Below are 20,369 nucleotides of genomic sequence, written 5' to 3'. Positions count from 1 at the left end.
TAATGCAATTAATGTATCACGTGAACTTTGTGGGACACATTGAAACCATAGCATCATCTAAGTGGAATCATACAGTAACCTATTTTTTATGACTAGCTTATTTCACTTAGCAAGGTGTTCTCAAAGTTTATCCACATTTTAGCATACGTTAGAATTTCCTTCCTTTTTAAGGCTGAATAATATTCCATTGTATTTATAGACCACATTTTGATACTCATTCATCCAGTAATGGACTGTTGTGATGCTTCCCAGTTTTAGCCATTGTGATTAATGCTGCTATGAACATGAGTGTACTCATATGCCTTTGAGATGCTGCCATCAGTATTTTGGGTACGTCCTCAAAAGTGGAATTAACAGATCATATGATAAATCTACTTTAAATTTTTTGAAGAGCCACAATACTATTTTCCACAGTGGCAATACTATTTTATATTCCCACAAACAGTACACAAGGGTTGCAGTTACTCCACATCCTCACCAACATATATTTTATTTTCTGTTTTTTATTACAACCATCCTAATAGTTGTGAGGTGATATCTCATTGAAGTTTTTATTCACATTTTCCCATGGAGTAGTATTGTTGAGCATTGTTTCATGTGTTTATTGGCCATTTGTATATCTTCTTTGAAGAAATGTCTATTCAGATCATTTGCTCATTTTGAAAATCAGATTATTAGGTTTTTGCTGTTGTTGCTATTAAGATTTAAGAATTCACTATACATTCTGGAAATTAATTCCTTTTAGATATGTGATTTACAAATATAGACTCCAATTCTGTGGATAAAATTCTCTGCTGATAGAATCTTTTGATGTACTATTTTAAAAAATTCATGTAGTTCATTTTGTCTATTTTTTCTTTTGATGTTTATGCCTTTTCATGTCATATCCAAGAAATCACTGCCAAACCCAATGTTGTGAAGCTTTTCTACTAAGAGTTGTATGGTTTTAGATTTGATGTTTTCATCATCAAAGGTTGTTAAATTTTGTCAGTGCTTTTCTATATCAACTGAGATGATCATACATTCTTTTTTTCCTTTCATTCTGTTAATGTGGTACATTACATTTATTGATTGTTGTTTGTTGAAATATCCTTGCATTCCAGGAATAAATTCTACTTGGTCACAGCGTATAATTAATTTTATATGCTGCTGAATTCAACTTGCTAGTATTTAGGATTTTCACAGTGTTCACAAAGGATATTGTTCTTTTATGTTTTTTTCTTCTAGTTCCTTGGGTTTTGCTATCAGGGTTAATGCTGGACCCACAGAATGAATTAAGAAATGTTCATTCCTCTTCAAATACGAAAAGTATTTGTATTAGCTTGTCTTTAAACATTTGGTGGAAGTCACCAGTGAAGACACCAGGGATTTTTTTTAATCAGGAGAATTTTGACTATTGATTAAATCTTCTTACTAATTATAGGTCTATTCAGATTTCTTATATCTTTGTCATTTTGTGATGACAGTGCTTGTGTTTCAAAAATTCATCCATTTTATCAAAGATATCTAATATGTAGGCATAGAATTCTTAACTATAGTCTCGTAAGTTTTATTTTTTCTGTAGAATTTGTAGTAATGTCCCCACTTTGATTTCTGATTTCAATAATTTGATTTTTCTTGTTTTCTTAGTGTATCTAGTTAAAAGTTCATTAAATTTATCGATTTTTTCATGGAATCAACTTTTGTTTTATTCGTTTTCTGTAGTGTTTTTCTATTCTCTATTTTGCTTATTTCTGCTATAACCTTTACTGTTTCCTGCTTTCTTCCAGCTTTGGGTTTAGTTTGATCTTCATTTTCTTGTTCCTTAAGTTTTAAAGTCAGGTTGCTGATTGGAGATCTTCTTATTTTTAATATAAGCATTTGAAAGTATACATTTGCCCTTTAGAACTATACTTACTGTGCTCCCCAAATTTTGGTGTGTATTTTCATTTTTCTTCATATCTAAGTATTTTTAAATTTCCATTGTGGTTGCTTATTTTATCCATTGGTTGTTTAAAAGTATGTTGTTTAATTTTTACAATTTTTTGAGAATGTCAGTTTTCTTTCTTGTTATTCATTTTTAACTTCATTCCATTGTGGCTGGAGAAGATGTGTTGTATTATCTCTGTCTTTATTAATCTATTGAGACTTGATTTTTGTCTTAGTGTATGGTCTATCCTGAAAATGTTCCATGTGGATGTGAGGAGAATGTATATGCTGTTGCTGTTGAGTAGAAAGTTCTGTATATGTCTGTTAGATCTTTTTGGTGTATTCTGTTGATTAAGTCCTCTGTTTTTCTACTTATATTCTGTCCAGTTGTGCTATCTGTTATTCAGTATGGGGTACCGAAGTCTCTATTATTGTAGAATTGTTTATTTTTCCCTTCAAATCTGTCGGTTTTTGCTTTATATATTTTGATAGTCTGTTATTTGATTTGCAAATGTTTATTATTATTATACTTTTTTCCTCTATGAAAACTTATTAATATCTAATATACTTTTGGCTCTTATAACCTTTTTAAAGTATATTTTATCTGATATTTGTATATCCACCCTTGCTGTCTCTTTTGGTTACAATGTGCATGGACTATCTTATTTCATGCTTTTTCTTACAATCTATTTGTGTCTTTGGACTAAAGTGAGTGTCTTATAAGATCTCATTTAGTTGGAACATTTTGTTAAAACCCATTCTTCAAATCTCTGCTTTTTGAGTAAAGGATTTAATCCATTTGCATTTAAAGTGGTTACTGATAAAGAGGGATGTATTTCTGTCACTTTTCTGTTTGTTTCCTTTATACCTTATACCTTTTGTCCCATATGTCCTGTATTAATATTTTCTTCTTTGTTCAGTTGATTTTTTATATTGAAACATTTAATTCCTTTCTCATTTCCTTATGTGTGTATTCAACAGCTATTATCTTTAGTTACTGTGGGGACTGCATGTTAATGTCCTAAAGGTTATAGTGCTCTAATTTGTTATACTAGCTTAACTTCAATCAACAAAAGCTGCTTATTTACAGTGTAGTCATCACCACTTTAGTTGTTTATGCCACAAAATTACATCTTAATATATTGTGTGCCCCAAAACATACACTAATAATTCTTTAAATGCGTTACTCTCTTAAATTATGTATAAAACAAACTGCTGAGTTACAAACCAAAGTTGCAATAATACTAGCTTTTACATTAATAGTTTTAAAAAATGTATTAATCTCTTAAATTATGGGGAAACAGATTAAAGTTACAAACTATTGCTGAAATAATAGATTTTATAATTGCCTCTGTATTTACCTTTATTGAGATATTTATTTCTTCATATGGCTTCAAGTTACCATCTAGCTTTATTTCATTTTACCCTGCAGACTGTTTAGGGCAAAAAATCTTGCAGGACAGGTCTAGTCCCAATGAGTTCCCTCAGCTTTTGTTGATCTGGGTATGTGTCATTTTTTCCTTTAGTTTTGAAAGACGGTGTTGCTGGATACAGGATTCTCGATTGACTTTTTTTTCTTTTAGCATTTTGAATATATAGCCCACTGCCTTCTGTTCTGTATAGTTTCTGATGAGAAATCTGTTGACAATCTTATTGAGAATCCCTTGTACATGATGAGATGCTGTTTGCTGCCTGGCTAATTTTCTAATCGCCTTTTTCTTTTCAAAGTTTTATTGTAATGTGTTTTGAAGTTGTTCTGTTTGAATTCACTGTAATTGAAGTTCATTTACCTTTTGGATATTTACATTCATGTCTGTTATCAAGTTTGGGGAATTTTCAGCTATTATTTCTTGAAATAGTATTTCTGCCTTCATCTAACTCTCTTTTACTTCTAAGATTTCCAAGATGTGTAAGTGAATATGCTTGACTGTGTTTAATAGGTTCTATTCACCTTTCCTTAATCTTTTTAAAAATTTTATTCAGACTCACTTATTTACATTGTCTTTTCCTCAATTTTACTAATTCTTTTATCTTCCTACTTAACTCTGCCATTGGATACTTCTACTGAATTTTTCTTTTCTGTTATTGTACTTTTTATCTCTAGGATTTATTTTTGGTTCTTTTTAGACTTCTCATATCCTCGATGATATTTCCATTTTTTAAATAAATTATTTTCTTGACTCCATATCTTAAAGATGCCATTTAGGATCTTTGAGGCAATTGTCTTAAAGTCTTTGTCTGGTGTATCTGTCATTAGGTCTTTTTCAGGGACAATTACTGTTGCTTTTTTCTTTTTTCTTTTCTTTTTTTTTTTTTTTTTTTGAGTGGGTCATACTTTTCTGCTTCCTTGAAAATCTTGTGAAGTTTGTTGAAACTGGACATTTGAATTTAATTATGTAGTAAATTTGGAAACCATATTTCTCCCCTTTTTAGGGAGTTTTGCATATTATTATTTAATTTTCTTGCTGTCTTTATCATAAGAATTACTTTGAAGTGTAAACTTAAGGTCTTCTCAGGTCTTTTCTCAATCTATGCCTTTTCCTCATCATACATGATCACTTTCTAATGTTCTCCAGGTATGAAATTGGTTTTCAATGTCCTGTCCTTCTACGTCTTGCTGCTAAAATGGGAAAAAATAGAAAAATGAGAAATGAGGAATGGATGGATGATGTTGTGGTCCTTTAAATATTCTGAAAGTCACTTCAGCTCAAGGGGGATTTGTTGGCAACAATGGGGAGAAGTGTAACAAAATGGCTGCCCATCTTTTTTTGCACCTCTGTGGTCAGAAGCAACAATCACTGACAGGAGCACAGATTTCTAATATTTGGAGGACAGAATGCTTTGAGGGTACCCTGGTTTCCACAAGTTCTGTGTAGGCTGCTCTTCTAATCCCTGCACATTTTTCCATCAGAAAGATGAGGGTTGAGAATGAGGAGCTGCTATTGTGCTAAGAGCTGAAATTTACCGTTGATGTGTTACCAGAATTTGCAAGGCTTTAATAGACTCAGTAGTTCCAAAATAGTTCCATCAAACAGATTCTGACAGTGCATTTGTTGTTTAGGTACAGAGATAGTTTCTTCATGTTTCCTACTCCACTGTCTCCCCAGAATCCTGCTCTACATCTAACATTTTAATGGCAACAATTGAAGATGGAAAACACTAACTCATGTTTTTCAAGAGCTTAGAATACTTATACCCTGGAATTATATCCAGGAAAATTGCCCCTCACAAATAAAGGCAAATGAAAGATACTTTCAAAATAACAGAAGCTGAGATAATTCAACACCAACATATATACACCAGAGGAACTCCTAAATTATTTATTTCCAGAAGAAAAAAGATGATAATGTTAGGAAATTCTGCACAAAGGAATAGTGAACAAATAAAAAGGTAAACATGTAGGAAAATATCACTATGATTTCATTTCATGAATACAATATAGCTCAAACTTTGAAAACCAGTTCACCATATTAACATGTTAGAAAGAAAAAACATATCTAAAATAATTGCAAAAAATCATTTAATAGCATTAAGTCATTATTTATAACCAAAATTCTCAGCACAAAGTAAAATCAAAGGAAATTCTTTCTTAAATTGATATTCTCTACCAAAATCTTCAGCAAACCTTACACTCACAAAAAATGTTGCAGTTGCATATATAAACTGCCTTAACTTTTCTTCCTTTTAGCATCCCTATGTGCAAGAAAGCTTGGCCCTTTGTGTGTTTGTTTTAGTCCTATATTTAGTATAAGATGGCTTGGAACCAGAACAGTTGTAGCAGTCTGAGGTGTGGATTGCTTTCCCTTCTTCTACTCCCTGTATGGAGGAGCGGATTTGCTCAGAGGTAGTGAGTGTCACATAATGCTCTAACACGGTATAGTAGAGAGTTGGAATGCTTAAATTCTAACTTAGCCTCAGATTAGCTATGAGATCTTCATTAAGAGTGCAGGTCTCAAACTGACATGTCTGATCAATGAGGTCTACTGGCCAGATTGTATTTAATGTCCCTTTCCTTGGATGGGCTGGAGCTGGCTGCCATACTTCTCAAATTTGAGTGAATATACAGCTTCCCAGGAATCCTGGGAAGCTGTTAAAATGCAGATATTGTTTAACTGGATTTAAGGTGCAGCCTGAATTTCAGCTTTTCTGACAATCTTTTATTGATGCCAATGCTGCTGGATCAAATCTATTTGAGTAATAACAACGTATTTTTTCTAAAGCATCTTTAGAATACTTCTCTCAATCAATATACTTTATTGAACTTCAGAGATTTAACCTACAAGAAAATGACTTGCCGGCAACTTTTTTTGGGGGAAAGAGGTTTGCAGTATTCTTTTTTTTATTATTATACTTTAAGTTCTGGGGTACATGTGCACAACGTGCAGGTTTGTTACATAGGTATACATGTGCTGTGTTGGTTTGCTGCACCCATCAACTTGTCATTTACGTTAGGTATTTCTCCTAATGCTATCCCTCCCCCAGGCTCCCACTCCCGGACAGGTCCTGGTGTGTGATGTTCCCCTCCCTGTGTCCATGTGTTCTCATTGTTCAACTCCCACTTATGAGTGAGAACATGTGGTGTTTGGTTTTCTCTTTTTGTGTTACTTTGCTGAGAATGATGGTTTCCAGTTTCATCCATGTCCCTGTAAGGGACATGAACTCATCCTTTTTTATGGCTGCAGAGTATTCCATGGCATATATATACCAAGTCTATCACTGATGGGCATTTGGGTGGGTTCCAAGACTTTGCTATTGTGAACAGTGTGGCAATAAACATATGTGTGCATGTGTCTTTGTAGTAGAATGATTTGTAATCCTTTGGGTATATACTAAATAATGGGATTGCTGGGTCAAATGGTATTTCTACTTCTAGATCCTTTAGGAATCACCACACTGTCTTCCACAATGGTTGAACTAATTTACACTCCCACCAACAGTGTAAAAGTGTTCCTATTTCTCCACATCCTCTCCAGCATCTGTTATTTCCTGACTTTTTAATGATTGCCATTCTAACTGGTGTGAGATGGTATCTCATTGTGGTTTTGATTTGCATTTCTCTAAAGACCAGTGATGATGAGCATTTCTTCATGTATCTATTGGCAGCATAAATGTCTTCTTTTGAGAAGTGTCTGTTCATATCATTTGCCCATTTTTTGATAGGGTTGTTTGTTTTCTTCTTGTAAATTTGTTTAAGTTCTTTGTAGATTCTGGATATTAGCCTTTGTCAGATGGATACATTACAATAATTTTCTCCCAATCTGTAGGTTGTCTGTTCACTCTGCTGATAGTTTCTTTTGCTGTGCAGAAGCTCTTTAGTTTAATTAGATCCCATTTGTCAATTTTGGCTTTTTTTGCCATTGCTTTTTGGTGTTTTAGTCATGAAGTCCTTGACCATGCCTATGTCCTGAATGGTACTAGTAGCCTAGGTTTTCTTCTAGGGTTTTTATGGTTTTAGGTCTTACATTTAAATCTTAATCCATCTTGAGTTAATTTTTGTATAAGGTGTAAGGAAGGGGTCCAGTTTCAGTTTTCTGCATATGACTAGCCTGTTTTCCCAACCCCATTTATTAAATAGGGAATCCTTTCCCCATTGCTTGTTTTTGTCAGGTTTGTCAAAGATCAGACAGTTGTAGATGTATGGTATTTTTTCTGAGGCCTCTGTTCTGTTCCATGGGTCTATATCTCTGTTTTGGTACTAGTACCATGCTGTTTTGGTTACTGTAGCCTTGTAGTATAGTTTGAAGTCAGGTAGTGTGATGCCTCCAGCTGTGTGCTTTTTGCTTAGGATTGTCTTGGCAATGGGTTTTTTTTTTTTTTTTTTTTTTTTTGTTGGTTCCATATGAAATTCAAAGTAGTTTTTTTCCAATTCTGTGAAGAAAGTCATGGTAGCTTGGTGGGGATAGCATTGAATCTATAAATTAATTTGGGCAGTATGGCCATTTTCACGATATTGATTCTTCCTATCCATGAGCATGGAATATTCTTTCATTTGTTTGTGTCCTGTTTTATTTCCTTGAACAGTCATTTGTAGTTCTCCTTGAAGAGGTCCTTCACATACCTTATAAGTTGTATTTCTAGGTATTTTATTCTCTTAGTTCTGAATGGGAGTTCACTCATGGTTTGACTCTCTGTCTGTTATTGCTGTATAGGAATGGTTGTGGTTTTTGCACATTGATTTTTTATCCTGAGACTTTGCTGAGGATGCTTATTAGCTTAAGGAGATTTTGGGCTGGGATGATGGGGTTTTCTAAATATACAAATATGTCATCTGCAAACAGAGACAATCTGATTTCCTCTTTTCCTAATTGAATATTCTTTATTTCTTTCTCTTGCCTGATTATCCTGAGCAGAACTTCCAATACTATGTTGAATAGGAGTGGTGAGAGAGGGCATCCTCGTTTTGTGCCAGTTTTCAAAGGGAATGCTTCCAGTTTTTGCCCATTCAGTGTGATGTTGGCTTTGGGTTTGTCATAAATAGCTCTTTTTATTTTGAGATACATTCTATCAATACCTAGTATTGAGAGTTTTTAGCATGGCAGGCTGTTGAGTTTTGTCAAAGGCCTTTTCTGCATCTATTGAGATAATCATGTGATTTTTGTCATTGGCTCTGTTTATGTGATGGATTACATTTATTGATTTGTGTATGTTTGACCAGCCTTGCATCGCAGGGATGAAGCGCACTTGATCACGGTGGATAAGCTTTTTGATGTGCTGCTGGATTTGGTTTGCCAGTATTTTTGTGGAGGATTTTTGTATTGATGTTCATCAGGGATATTAGCCTAAAATTTTTGCTGTTGTTGTGTCTCTGCCAGGCTTTGGTATCAGGATGATGCTGGCCTCATAAAGCGAGTTAGGGAGGATTCCCTCTTTTTCTATTGATGAGAATAGTTTCAAAAGGAAGGGTACCAACTCGTCTTTGTACCTCTTGTGGAATTTGGCTGTGAATCCATCTGGTCCTGGACTTTTTTTTGGTTGGTAGGCTATTAATTATTGCCTCAATTTTGCAACCTGTTATTGGTCTATTCAGAGATTCAGCTTCTTCCTGGTTTAGTCTTGGGAGGGTGTATGTGTCCAGAAATTTATCCACGTCTTCTAGATTTTCTAGTTTATTTGCATAGAGGTTTTTATAGTATGCTTTGATGGTAGTTTGTATTTCTGTGGGATCAGTGGTAGTATCCCCTTTACCATTTTTTATTGCATCCATTTGATTCTTCTCTCTTTTCTTCTTTATTAGTCTTGCTAGCGGTCTATCTATTTTGTTGATCTTTTCAAAAAACCAGTTCCTGGATTCACTGATTTTTTTGAAGGATTTTTTGTGTCTCTATCTCCTTAGTTCTGCTCTGATCTAAGTTATTTCTTGTTTTCTGCTAGCTTTTGAAAGTGTTTGCTCTTGCTTCTCTAGTTCTTTTAATTGTGATTTCAGGGTGTCAATTTTAGATCTTTCCTGCTTTCTCTTGTGGGCATTTAATGCTATAAATTTCCCTCTACACACTGTTTTAAATGTGTCCCAGAGATTCTGGTGTATTGTGTCTTTGTTCTCATTGGTTTCAAAGAACATCTTTATTTCTACCTGCATTTCATTATGTACCCAGTAGTCATTCAGGAGCAGGTTGTTCAGTTTCCTTGTAGTTGTGCGGTTTTGAGTGAGTTTCTTCTGAGTTCTAATTTGATTGCACTGTGGGCTGAGAGACAGTTTGTTGTGATTTCTGCTCTTTTACATTTGGTGAGGAGTGTTTTACTTCCAACTATGTGGTCAATTTTGGAATAAGTGTGATGTGGTGCTGAGAAGAATGTATATTCTGTTGATTTAGGGTGGAGAGTTCTCTAGATGTCTAGTAGTTCCACTTGGTCTAGAGCTGAGTTCAAGTTCTGGATATCCTTGTTAATTTTCTGTCTCGTTGATCTGTTTAATATTGACAGTGGGGTCTTAAAGTTTCCCACTATTATTGTGTGGGAGCCTAAGTCTTTTGTAGGTTTCTAAGAACTTGCTTTATGAATCTGAGGGCTCTTGTATTGGGTGCATATTTAGGATAGTTAGCTCTTCTTTTTGCATTAATCCCTTTACCTTTCTGGAATGGCCTTCTTTGTCTTTTTTGATCTTTGTTGGTTTAAAGTCAGTTTTATCAGAGACTGGGATTGCAACCCCTGCTTTTTTTTGCTTTTCATTTGCTTTGTAGATCTTCCTCCATCCCTTAATTTTGAGCCTATGTGTGTCTTTGTATGTGAGATGGGTCTCCTTAATACAGCACACTGATGGGTCTTAACTCTTTATCCAATTTGCCAAATACAGCACACTGATGGGTCTTAACTCTTTATCCAATTTGCCAGTCTGTATCTTTTCACTGGGGCATTTAGCCCATTTACATTTAAAGTTACTTTTATTGTTGTGTGTGAATTTGATCCTGTCATTATGATGCTAGCTGGCTATTTTGCCCATTAGTTGATGCAGTTTCTTCATAGTGTGGATTGTTTTTACAATTTAGCATGTTTTTGCAGTGACCATTACTGGTTGTGCCTTTTCATGTTTTTTGCTTCCTTCAGGAACTCTTGTAAGGCAGGCCTGGTGGTGACAAAATCTCTCAGCATTTCCTTGTGTGTAAAGGTTTTTATTTCTTCTTCACTTATGAAGCTTAGTTTGGCTCTGTATGAAATTCTGGGTTGAAAATTCTTTTCTTTAAGAATGTTGAATATTGGCCCCCACTCTCTTCTTGCTTGTAATGTTTCTGCTGAAAGATCTGCTGTTAGTCTGATGGGCTTCCCTTTGTGGGTAACCCGACCTTTCTCTCTGGCTGCCCTTAACATTTTTTCCTTCATTTCAACCTTGGTAAATTTAATGATTATGCTTCTTGGGGTTGCTCTTCTCAAGGAATATCTTTGTGGTGTTCTCTGTATTTCCTGAATTTGAATGCTGGCCTGCCTTGCTAGGGGTTGGGGAGATTCTCCTGGATAATATCCTGAAGAGTGTTTTCGGTGCTCTACACGTTCAGGGAAACTTCTCTAGTAATGAACTATAGAAATGATCCCTGAAAGTATAGTCTTGCCGGCAACTTTTAAAAAAAAATATTAATTGTGTTAAATTACTTTAATTAGCAATGTATCTGTTTAATTTCACAGATACACTATAGTCAATGAGGTGTTAAATCTTTTTAAACAAATTTTAGCATGACTGAAGGTATCATGCTATAATAAGAAACAAACACTGGATTTGTAAGCCTGAGACCTGGGTGCTAATCTCCTCTACCTCTAATTGGTTATGATTGAAAATTTAGGTTATCTAAATCTGTTTCTTCGTCTGAGGAATTAATAGTTGAATGAGTTACATGATTTCTCTGGATTGCTGTAGCTCTAAACTAATATTATTATAAAACTTTCATAATTATAGGAGTTTTGAGGTAGCTTATAGATGACATTTCAAATCATTTATACATAAGCTTAGCAGCAAAGTACAGATGTTGAGTCCAGGCAATTATCTCAATCATTGAGAAACATAATGAGTATTTTCAATTGGATCATGGGTATTACATGACTTAGTTCATAAAATTCACTGGAAATAGATCAGTTTGTCTTTTATTTTTGCAGTCATCACTGTAAGTTCTGTTAAACTAGAAGGAAAATAAAATAAAAAATTGCAAAAAAACAGCATTCATGTATTGTGAACACTTAGTAACACACATTACGCTTCCTATTACCCTATTCCTACAACTACCATAAAAAGAATAAAATTCAAAAAATATTTATACTTTAAATAGTTATTTGGACTACTTAATAGGGTTAGCATAATAATTTTCTCAAGATTTCTTTGATTCCTGGGATTTATTCATTAAAAAATTGAATAAGCATTCATATTTATTAACTTAGGCATGGAATTTAACATTTGTTGTCTTGAAGACTTTGTAAAAATTTATAGGCTATAATGTTCTATTTGGGACAGTTTAGAAAAATTATATCTTAAGTATTTCACATAATAGAACAGGGGAGCTGTAATGGAAAGGATTAAATTATGAAAATTTATCTTCAAAGTGTTTTGGAAGGAAGACTGATGTTCTTTCCTGCAAAGGTAAATTGGCCTAATAATTTTAGCATAGTGAAATTTATGAAATCTAGGAAACCTTTTAACTTATATTTCTGTACATCTATATTAATAAAAGATTCTTCATAGCCTAAAATAGACTTTCCTTTGCCTGCATTCATTTTATGAAAGTCAAATGCTAAATTAGAAAGCAAAAGGAATAAAGCAAATTGGGCATGAAGATAAAGCAGATGTTTCTGACACTGTAAAGACCTAGCAGAGTGAGTCAAAGTCAGGATGGGAGAGATTTGTCATTGGAGTTACTGCATGCTGTTCCTACCCGCTTCTCCATGATCTGAGCCAAGTCCTAGTAAGGACTGCCTCCTGATTCCCACATGGTTTTGTGTTTTTCCCTCTCTTTCTTTCTTTCTTTCTTTCTTTCTTTCTTTCTTTCTTTCTTTCTTTCTTTCTTTCTTTCTTTCTTTTCTTTCTCTCTTTCTTTCTCTCTTTCTTTCTTTCTTTTTCTTTCTCTCTCTCTCTCTCTCTCTCTCTCTCTCTCTCTCTCTTTCTTTCTTTCTTTTTCTTTCTTTCTTGTCTTTCTTTCTTTTGAGTCTCACTCTTGTCACCCAGGCTGGATTTTGATGGCACAACCTCGGCTCACTGCAACCTCCGCCTCCCTGCCTCAAGCAATTCTCCTGCCTCAGCCTCTAGTATAGCTGGGATTACAGACACATGCCACCACACCTGGTTAATTTTTATATTTTTAGTAGGGATGGGGTTTTGCCATATTGGCCAGGCTGGTCTCAAACTCCTGACCTCAGGTGATCCGCCCATCTTGGCCTCTCAAAGTGCTGGGATTACAGGCATGAGCCACCATACCCAGCCGGTTTTGCATTTATTTCTCCACTACCGCACCCCACTAAATGGTATCTGCCCTGTCTTCTCTATTTATACCTTTAGTATGTGGATCTCTTCTAAGTATGTACAATTTCACTGCAAATTCAGAATTACCTGGAAGCTTTAAGAAATACTGGTGCCTGTGGTCCTACCCAGAGAGATTCTGATTTAATGGTCAGAGATGTGGCCTGGGCATTGGGAATTTTAAAAGCTTTCTAGGTGACTGATGTGTAATTGAAGCCCACTGAAATCTACCAGGTAGTCTACTGGGTCTTTGGAATTACCGCCTTACTTAATGCTCATGATACTTTTCTAGGTAGATATTATACTCCTTTGTAGAGGAAAATAAGTGGAATATCAGGAAGGCTTAATGACTAGCTTAATACCACTAGTACGTGGTAGCCACAGAATTCTATCCATGTTCTACATTATTGCACATTTGCTCTTTTCCTTTACTTTAGAAGCAGGCTAACTTTCATGTTCTGTGACCCAGATTCTCAGCAAAGCCATAGTCTCTTTTCTTGCTGTATCAAGCTTTTGTTAAAACAGTAATCTTCGTATAAACTTAAAGAAACATTTACCTATGTATAAAATTTTCTGCATCTAATAGCAAGATGACTTAGGTTACTTTTCCCCTTAATGTAATGCGGAGTTGCAGTGATCCGTTTGAGTTTAAATTGGCATGTTCTGTCTTTTAACCTGACCAGCAGTGCGAAGATCTTTGTTTTTTATTTTCTGTATTTTATATAGTGACAAGAAATTTGAATCTGCCCTTGTTTAATTTTAATTATGCATTTAAATATTTGAATGTATTTTCAATATTGTGGGCCCTGTCACAAAACCCAGACCATTTCTATTAGTAACTTACATAATTTTATGGCAGGACCAGAATGCCACTCAAAACACTTTGCTGAGCTCTGCTAAAATTACATTTAAAAATATATTTATTCAATATATTCCAATATTACATTTGATAATTATGTTGAATTATGGATTTCCTACTCTTCATCTTATATGCTAAAATTGCTGTTTATATTTAAGTCATTTATTTGTTGAAGAAAGAGGCACCCTAGATTAAAAGAAGAACACTTTGATGGATTACTTTATGTACAGCTGACAAAAAGTGTAATGTAATTACAAAAAGGATCCATTCTACTGAAAGTGTTAAAATGCTAAATAGAAAATACATTGAATAGTGGGAGGGTACATTGGTACCACCAGTTGGGAAGCTGTGTGTTATTATCTTCTGAAGCTAATATAAGTTAACACACTAACTAACATACATGTAACCTAAAATTAAGCAATTAAAAATAAATTGCTTACAAAAATGTCTCTAGTGGCATTATTTATATTAAAAAATTGAAACAACCAAATGTCCATCAGCCACAAGAAGAGTTAATAAATTGGCATATTCATCAAGAAAATACAGAAATGAAGAAAAACTGCTTCATGCAATGATATTGATGAATCTCATGGACATAATGTTGGGTAAAAAAACAAACAAACAAACAAACATGATAGAATACATTCAATTTATGTGAAATCCAGGAGCAGACAGAAGTGATCTGTGGTGATGGTAGCCAAGAGAGTGGTTACCTTCGAGGGTTGATTTTTGCCTGGGTAAGAGCACTGGAGAGCATTGCGGAGTGTGAGAAATGACATGTTTTAATCTGGGAGGCTAGGGGTACATAGATATGTACACATGGAGCTCCATATGCGTGACTTGTGCACTTTACTGTAGGCAAGTTATAACTCAACCATAGTGAGGTTGGGGTGTGTATATGTCTATTTTAAAAAAGTGATCTACAAGGACAGAGGCTCTGGGTGACCAAGACCTTAGGACACTGCAAATATTTGCATAAGGATAAAGAAAAATTAATTGTGACCTCAGAAGATTTAGAATTAGCACTCCAGATGGCCATGTCACTCATTATAGTGCTTATAGGAGAAAGTTATTTTTTCAACACTTGCCTGTCATCTAGGGCATACTAGAATTAATTTTTAAGATTACTATTTTTTCTGTGAATTATTTAAATGACTTAAAAATTGCAGTCTTAACAAAAAGGAAAGGGAACATACTGTTCTTAGAATACATGGTTTTAACATAATGACAGAAGGGCTCCAAACTTAACATTGCCCTAAGGTAACCTCCCCCACATGTAAAAACATTTTTATTTTCTCTCACACTTTGGATAAATTACCTTCATTAATCTGAAGATTTCTAATCTGACCTCATTGGCATCATTAGCATTTTATGCAACAGAACTATTTATTAAATGTTACTGTCAGCTAAAAAGCATTTTATAAAAGAATGTATAGATTTCAAGGTTCAGTTATTTTCCTTGTCAAGAGAATGACTTTAGAGTATCATTTAAAAATGTGTGGTAGCTTTGTCAGAATTGTTATTAATTTTTCATGAAAATTCTTCTCTCTTATCTGAGGTTTTCTATTTGGTATTTGTAAGGCATCTCTGGAATCGAGGGGAAGCAGTGATAATGTGGAGCGAAACTGTAGGTTTAAGAGAAAGAGGAAAAACATTTACCACTAACAAAGAAAGATAGCATTATTGGCTTGAGAAACAAACAAAACCCCTGACAATTAATTTAAAAAAGAAAAGTTTTATTTTTCTGAAGAAGAGAGGATAAATGGGGAAATTCTGTTAGGAGATACTAATCTTCAACATAATTATGCCATAGGAGTTTGAGCTTTACAGTTAAAAATTGTGTCCTCAATATGTAGCACCAGACTCACAGCTCATGAGAGGAAATGTAAGTACATTATACTTTATTAAGTTCTGTATCTTTATATAAACTTTGAAAAGAAATTTGACAGTATCCTTTAATATATCCTGAAAAATATACTGCTGTAAAAAGAAACCAATTAAAATTTTAAAAATTACAATCAAATATGTATCAGCCAATAGATCGTTTTATACAAATGATATTATTTAAAAAATATTTTTAGTTTTACACATAACATTATGACTCATCTTGTTCAGATAGATTTCTGTTTTATAAAATTGAATTGTAAATTAATAAGTTACTGTCTGCCTTATTTTAATATTTCTAAAAATTACTGCCTGAAAAAGAGTACTAAATTTAATTTTGTACATGGCCAAAGAAATAACAATTCTTCCAAATGAAATTGAATTAACTTGAAATACAATAGACAGCATGTACCCATCATATGAAAGCCAATTACAATTAAAATAGTCACTATTTTAAACTGCTGTACAGCAGACTAGGAAAATACTTTATTCGAGTAACTAGACACATTAGGAATATTCATATGCACGTGTCACCCTAAGGTTTACAGTCTTTCCTACAAACAATCACTGCTTCTGTCTTGCAGATTCTAGATACCAGTTAGTACCTGCCTATTTGCATATCCTCTAGGCCATTCACACTCAGCATTTTCAAAACAAATGCCTTATAATCTTTCCTCTTTATGCCCAAACTGGATAATTTACTTGTAATAAAGACCAGCAGTTAAGAAGACCGGTTAGCCACTAGATCATATTGATTCTACATCTCAGATTTTTAAAAAATTCCTCTTCCCTTGTTTCCTATGTCCACTTCTCTCACACTGAGTTTTGTAGGTGATCCCTTAAATATCTCCCTGCCTTCAACTTGCTTTGTCCTCATTATCTTCTTTATACTGTTGGGCAGAATTATATCTCTAAAATATAGATTCAATCATGACTGCTTCAGATTTTTTATTGAGTAAAAGGACAATGCAGGAATCCTACATTGATTTAGTTCTACATGATCTGGCATCAAGCTACCCTTCTAATTTCAGTTTTTACCCTAATAACTATTTTCAAACCCAAATTTTCCTCCCCCTCCATGTAATTCACATTCTTCTCAAATTCGTCACTGCTCTGTGCGTTAGAGACCAAACTTTCTTCTGTACTTTCTTATGCACCTTCTTCTCATTTCTCCTCTTGTATTTTTTAATCTCTCTCTTGTACAGGCTGCAGCTAATTGTGGACTTTCATCGAGTTTGGCCTTGCTCTCTGCTTTTATTTCCTCTAATAACTCCCTCAGAGAGAGTTCATTTGCTCGAAGAGTTTCACCTGCCATGTCTGTGCTTCTGATATTTCCTTGACCCAATGTATGCAGCCTGCAGTTGCTGGCAGAATCTTTCAAACGTAATTTTTGACAAGTTATTTTTCTTTTCCCAGATACTATAGTGATTTTTATTGTTTATTTTTGTAGCAATCGTCTAGTTTCTTTTTCCTAATTACTGCAACTTATGTAACATTCCTGCAAATGACCTCTGTGTTTTTGTTGGGCCTCTTTTTTTTCTTCTATTTTTGTGGAGCATCTTTATTTTCTCTTATTTACATTACCTTAGCACCACACTTCCTCATCCTATGTTAATTTTCTTCACTGTGACTTTTTTTATTTGTTTTTGCCAAGAACATTCTTCTCCAATTTTCATTAGCCTGCAGTCTTCATTTAATTCAAGATGCAGATTAGATTCACTTATTCCACAAAATCTTCTTTGACTAACCCTACTTCTCTCCTACCACTCACTTTGGAATGACTTATCTTTTATTTTGAGATGTGTACTTGCATTTCTGTTCATTCTTCAATTGTACCTTCCTAACTAGATCACATATCTTTTGTGATAGTATCATTTATGTCTTTTGTGTCTCTAGCACTTTGTACACAAGAAATAGACACTTGGTAGTTAGTTGATTATACTGGAAAAATATATGAATAATAATTAAGTTTTATTGAGTACTCACTGTGTATCAAGTACTGTGTGAAGTATTTTACATGAATCACTTTTATATAAGGCCCAGTGAGCCAAAATGGCTTGTTTAAGGTCACATAGCTGGTGAGTTGTGAAGGTGGGGTTTAAAGCCTGTGCACAAGCATAATCACCAGCTTAGTTTGGAAAGTGTGGCTTTCCATAAGATACAGCTGCTGATTAAATCATCTTAGGAAATGACTTATTCAGGGAACATGCTTTACAACTCTAAAAGTTTTGCCATCAATCTTCATATCACAAAATAATAAAACAGAGGCACTGGGACAGAATTGCTTTCACTAGAAATTGATTTGTGTCTGAAACTTGACTCATGATTTAGTACAAACCTGGTAAGCTCTAAAATTTACTGATTCCATCTGAACAGTATCGGTCAAGAAATACTGGTGGTTGATTTGCCTGTAGAATATAATTCATCCACTTGCCATAATCCCAGATCTCAAGGAAAATTCTATGTAGTTCATAGAAGGTGGGAAAAAAAAATTATCATTACGTATAACAATAATATTTACTAGTGGGTATTATTAATAAAGTGTGTCCTACTTTTAGAAATATATTATGAACATTAAACCTCAATTTGTTCCTGTTTCTAAAATTAACCAAATGTTATGAATTTAAAGGAATACATACCGAAGGCATTTTCAGGCTGGTTGCAATTGCGATTGGTCTCCTCTGTTTCAAGCCAGTGTTTAGCTTAAGCCAATGACCTTCTTACCTGGCAGATGAATCTAATACTTCTCCACCAACAGTGAAAAAAATACAGCTAGAAGGCCTCATTCGTGACTGTTCCTAGAATAATTTCTTGAGTATGCTTTGACGTTTTCGCATAAAAAATTAGAAACCTAGGCAGAAGAGGACCCTTATCCCTAAAGGAGAGACTTTTTATTCCCCTGAAGACTGGAAAGGAACTTGTTCATTCGTAGATCAGACAATCTCGTGAGACATGAGATGAAAGTAAGGACAAGGCGCACATAGTGTATATATGTATGTATGTATGTATTTATTTATTTTATTCTTTTTTGACACTGAGTCTTGCTCTGTCGCCCAGGCTGGAGTGCAATGGCATGATTTCGACTCACTGCAACCTCCGCCTCCTGGGTTCAAGTGATTCTCCTGCCTCAGCCTCCCGAGTAGCTGGGATTACAGGCACGTGCCACCACGCCTGGTTAATTTTTTGTATTTTTAGTAGAGATGAGGTTTCACCGTGTTGGCCAGGATGGTCTCCGTCTCCTGATCTTGTGATCCACCCACCTCAGCCTCCCAAAATGCTGGGATTACAGGTGTGAGTCACTGCACCCGGCCTGTATCTTAAAGTTAGTTTTTAACTGATAAGCAGGAGAACTCACAGCTTGCAATTGTGAAACACAGAACCAAATCAAACTCTGCTGAGAACCTTAGAGAAACCTTGCTTCATTTAGCTAGTGGATTACAGCCTATATCTAAAAAGGCTCCTGAGACCAATGGCAATAGAACTAATATGAGCCTTTGGGAGTGATTACACAAAACCTGGTAAGAACTAAGTTTTGTGGAACAAATGATACACATGGTAGGCCCAGAAACTAGTTGCACAGTGGACCAAAGAAACAGTTTTACCATTTGAGAGGAACCAGATGGTTAATACATTTGTTCACATATGTATCCATGGAGAAATCCCTGAAATTTAAAAAAAAAAAATGTTAATAGCATTTAAATGTACCTCTTCTATCATAAAAGGGTAAAATCTGGATTATTTAATTACTGCTTAAGTCCTGGATTTGTTAATTCTAGATTTATTTTTATCTTTCGCTGCTAGATTTTATTTACCTTCTTATACTGAAGTTGGTTTTATTCTGTTAGTTTACAAAAAATGTTCCAAATCACTAGCTAATGCAGTGGTTTGCCTCCTCAAGAGCCTCACATTTACTTTTAGCTAAATAAATTACATTAAAATAACTATCTTCCTGTCTCTCGGATTATATTGATGCAGATTCTACTTACTTATTTTTATTGAGGGAGATCCTTGCTTTTTGTATATTTCTAAAGTGTGCCATCACATATAAAGTGAGGACTTTAGTTTTATATTTTAAAAAGTAAAAGTTTTCATCTTACTCAATATTTCCTGGCTCGCATCTAGTTGTTGTATGTGTCTGCTTAGATTTGCATACCTTTAAGTAACTTTTTCAAAGGTTTAGTCATAAATATGTAAAACCAATTAATGGATTTTGATTAGGCTTATCCCAAGATAATATGTATCATTCATCAGATCCTTTATATGACATTCAAAACATAATTTCACCTCATATACTTAATTGATGTTTGTAATAATATGTTCTAAAATTGACCTTCAAATAGTCATTCAGGATGCATAGAACTAGAACTTTTTCCTCTGGAATTCTTGTGTCAACTTCATTAAAGCAAGAGAAGTGGAATAGAGGCTGCCTGTTCAAAACTACAAAATGCAAGCTGACATTCACCATTTTGTGGTCCGTCATGCATGTCAGCTAAATGACAGAAATGCCCCAGATGTTCTGTCACACATTGAGAAAGCTCCATACTTCAACTCACACAATTTTGGTTCACCCTAGGTGACTCTGAGTTGAAAACCCTAAGCTTGGGCCGGGCGCGGTGGCTCAAGCCTGTAATCCCAGCACTTTGGGAGGCCGAGGCGGGTGGATCACGAGATCAGGAGATCGAGACCATCCTGGCTAACATGGTGAAACCCCGTCTCTACTAAAAATACAAAAAACTAGCCGGGCGTGGTGGCGGGCGCCTGTAGTCCCAGCTACTCGGAGGCTGAGGC

General features: G+C 34.7%; 1 protein-coding gene and 1 pseudogene across 2 annotated transcripts in view; one reads left to right on the top strand and one right to left on the bottom strand.

The window, feature by feature from the left end:
• EDIL3 (EGF like repeats and discoidin domains 3) overlaps positions 1–20,369 on the top strand; it is a 463,034-nt gene that overhangs the window by 65,300 nt on the left and 377,365 nt on the right. The window lies entirely within an intron of this gene.
• On the bottom strand, positions 10,848–10,947 carry LOC112627321 (annotated as a pseudogene).

The sequence above is a fragment of the Theropithecus gelada genome, chromosome 6, assembly GCF_003255815.1.
Source record: "Theropithecus gelada isolate Dixy chromosome 6, Tgel_1.0, whole genome shotgun sequence".
In the NCBI taxonomy this organism is placed as follows: domain Eukaryota; kingdom Metazoa; phylum Chordata; class Mammalia; order Primates; family Cercopithecidae; genus Theropithecus; species Theropithecus gelada.
This window is presented reverse-complemented; position numbering and strand designations above follow the sequence as displayed.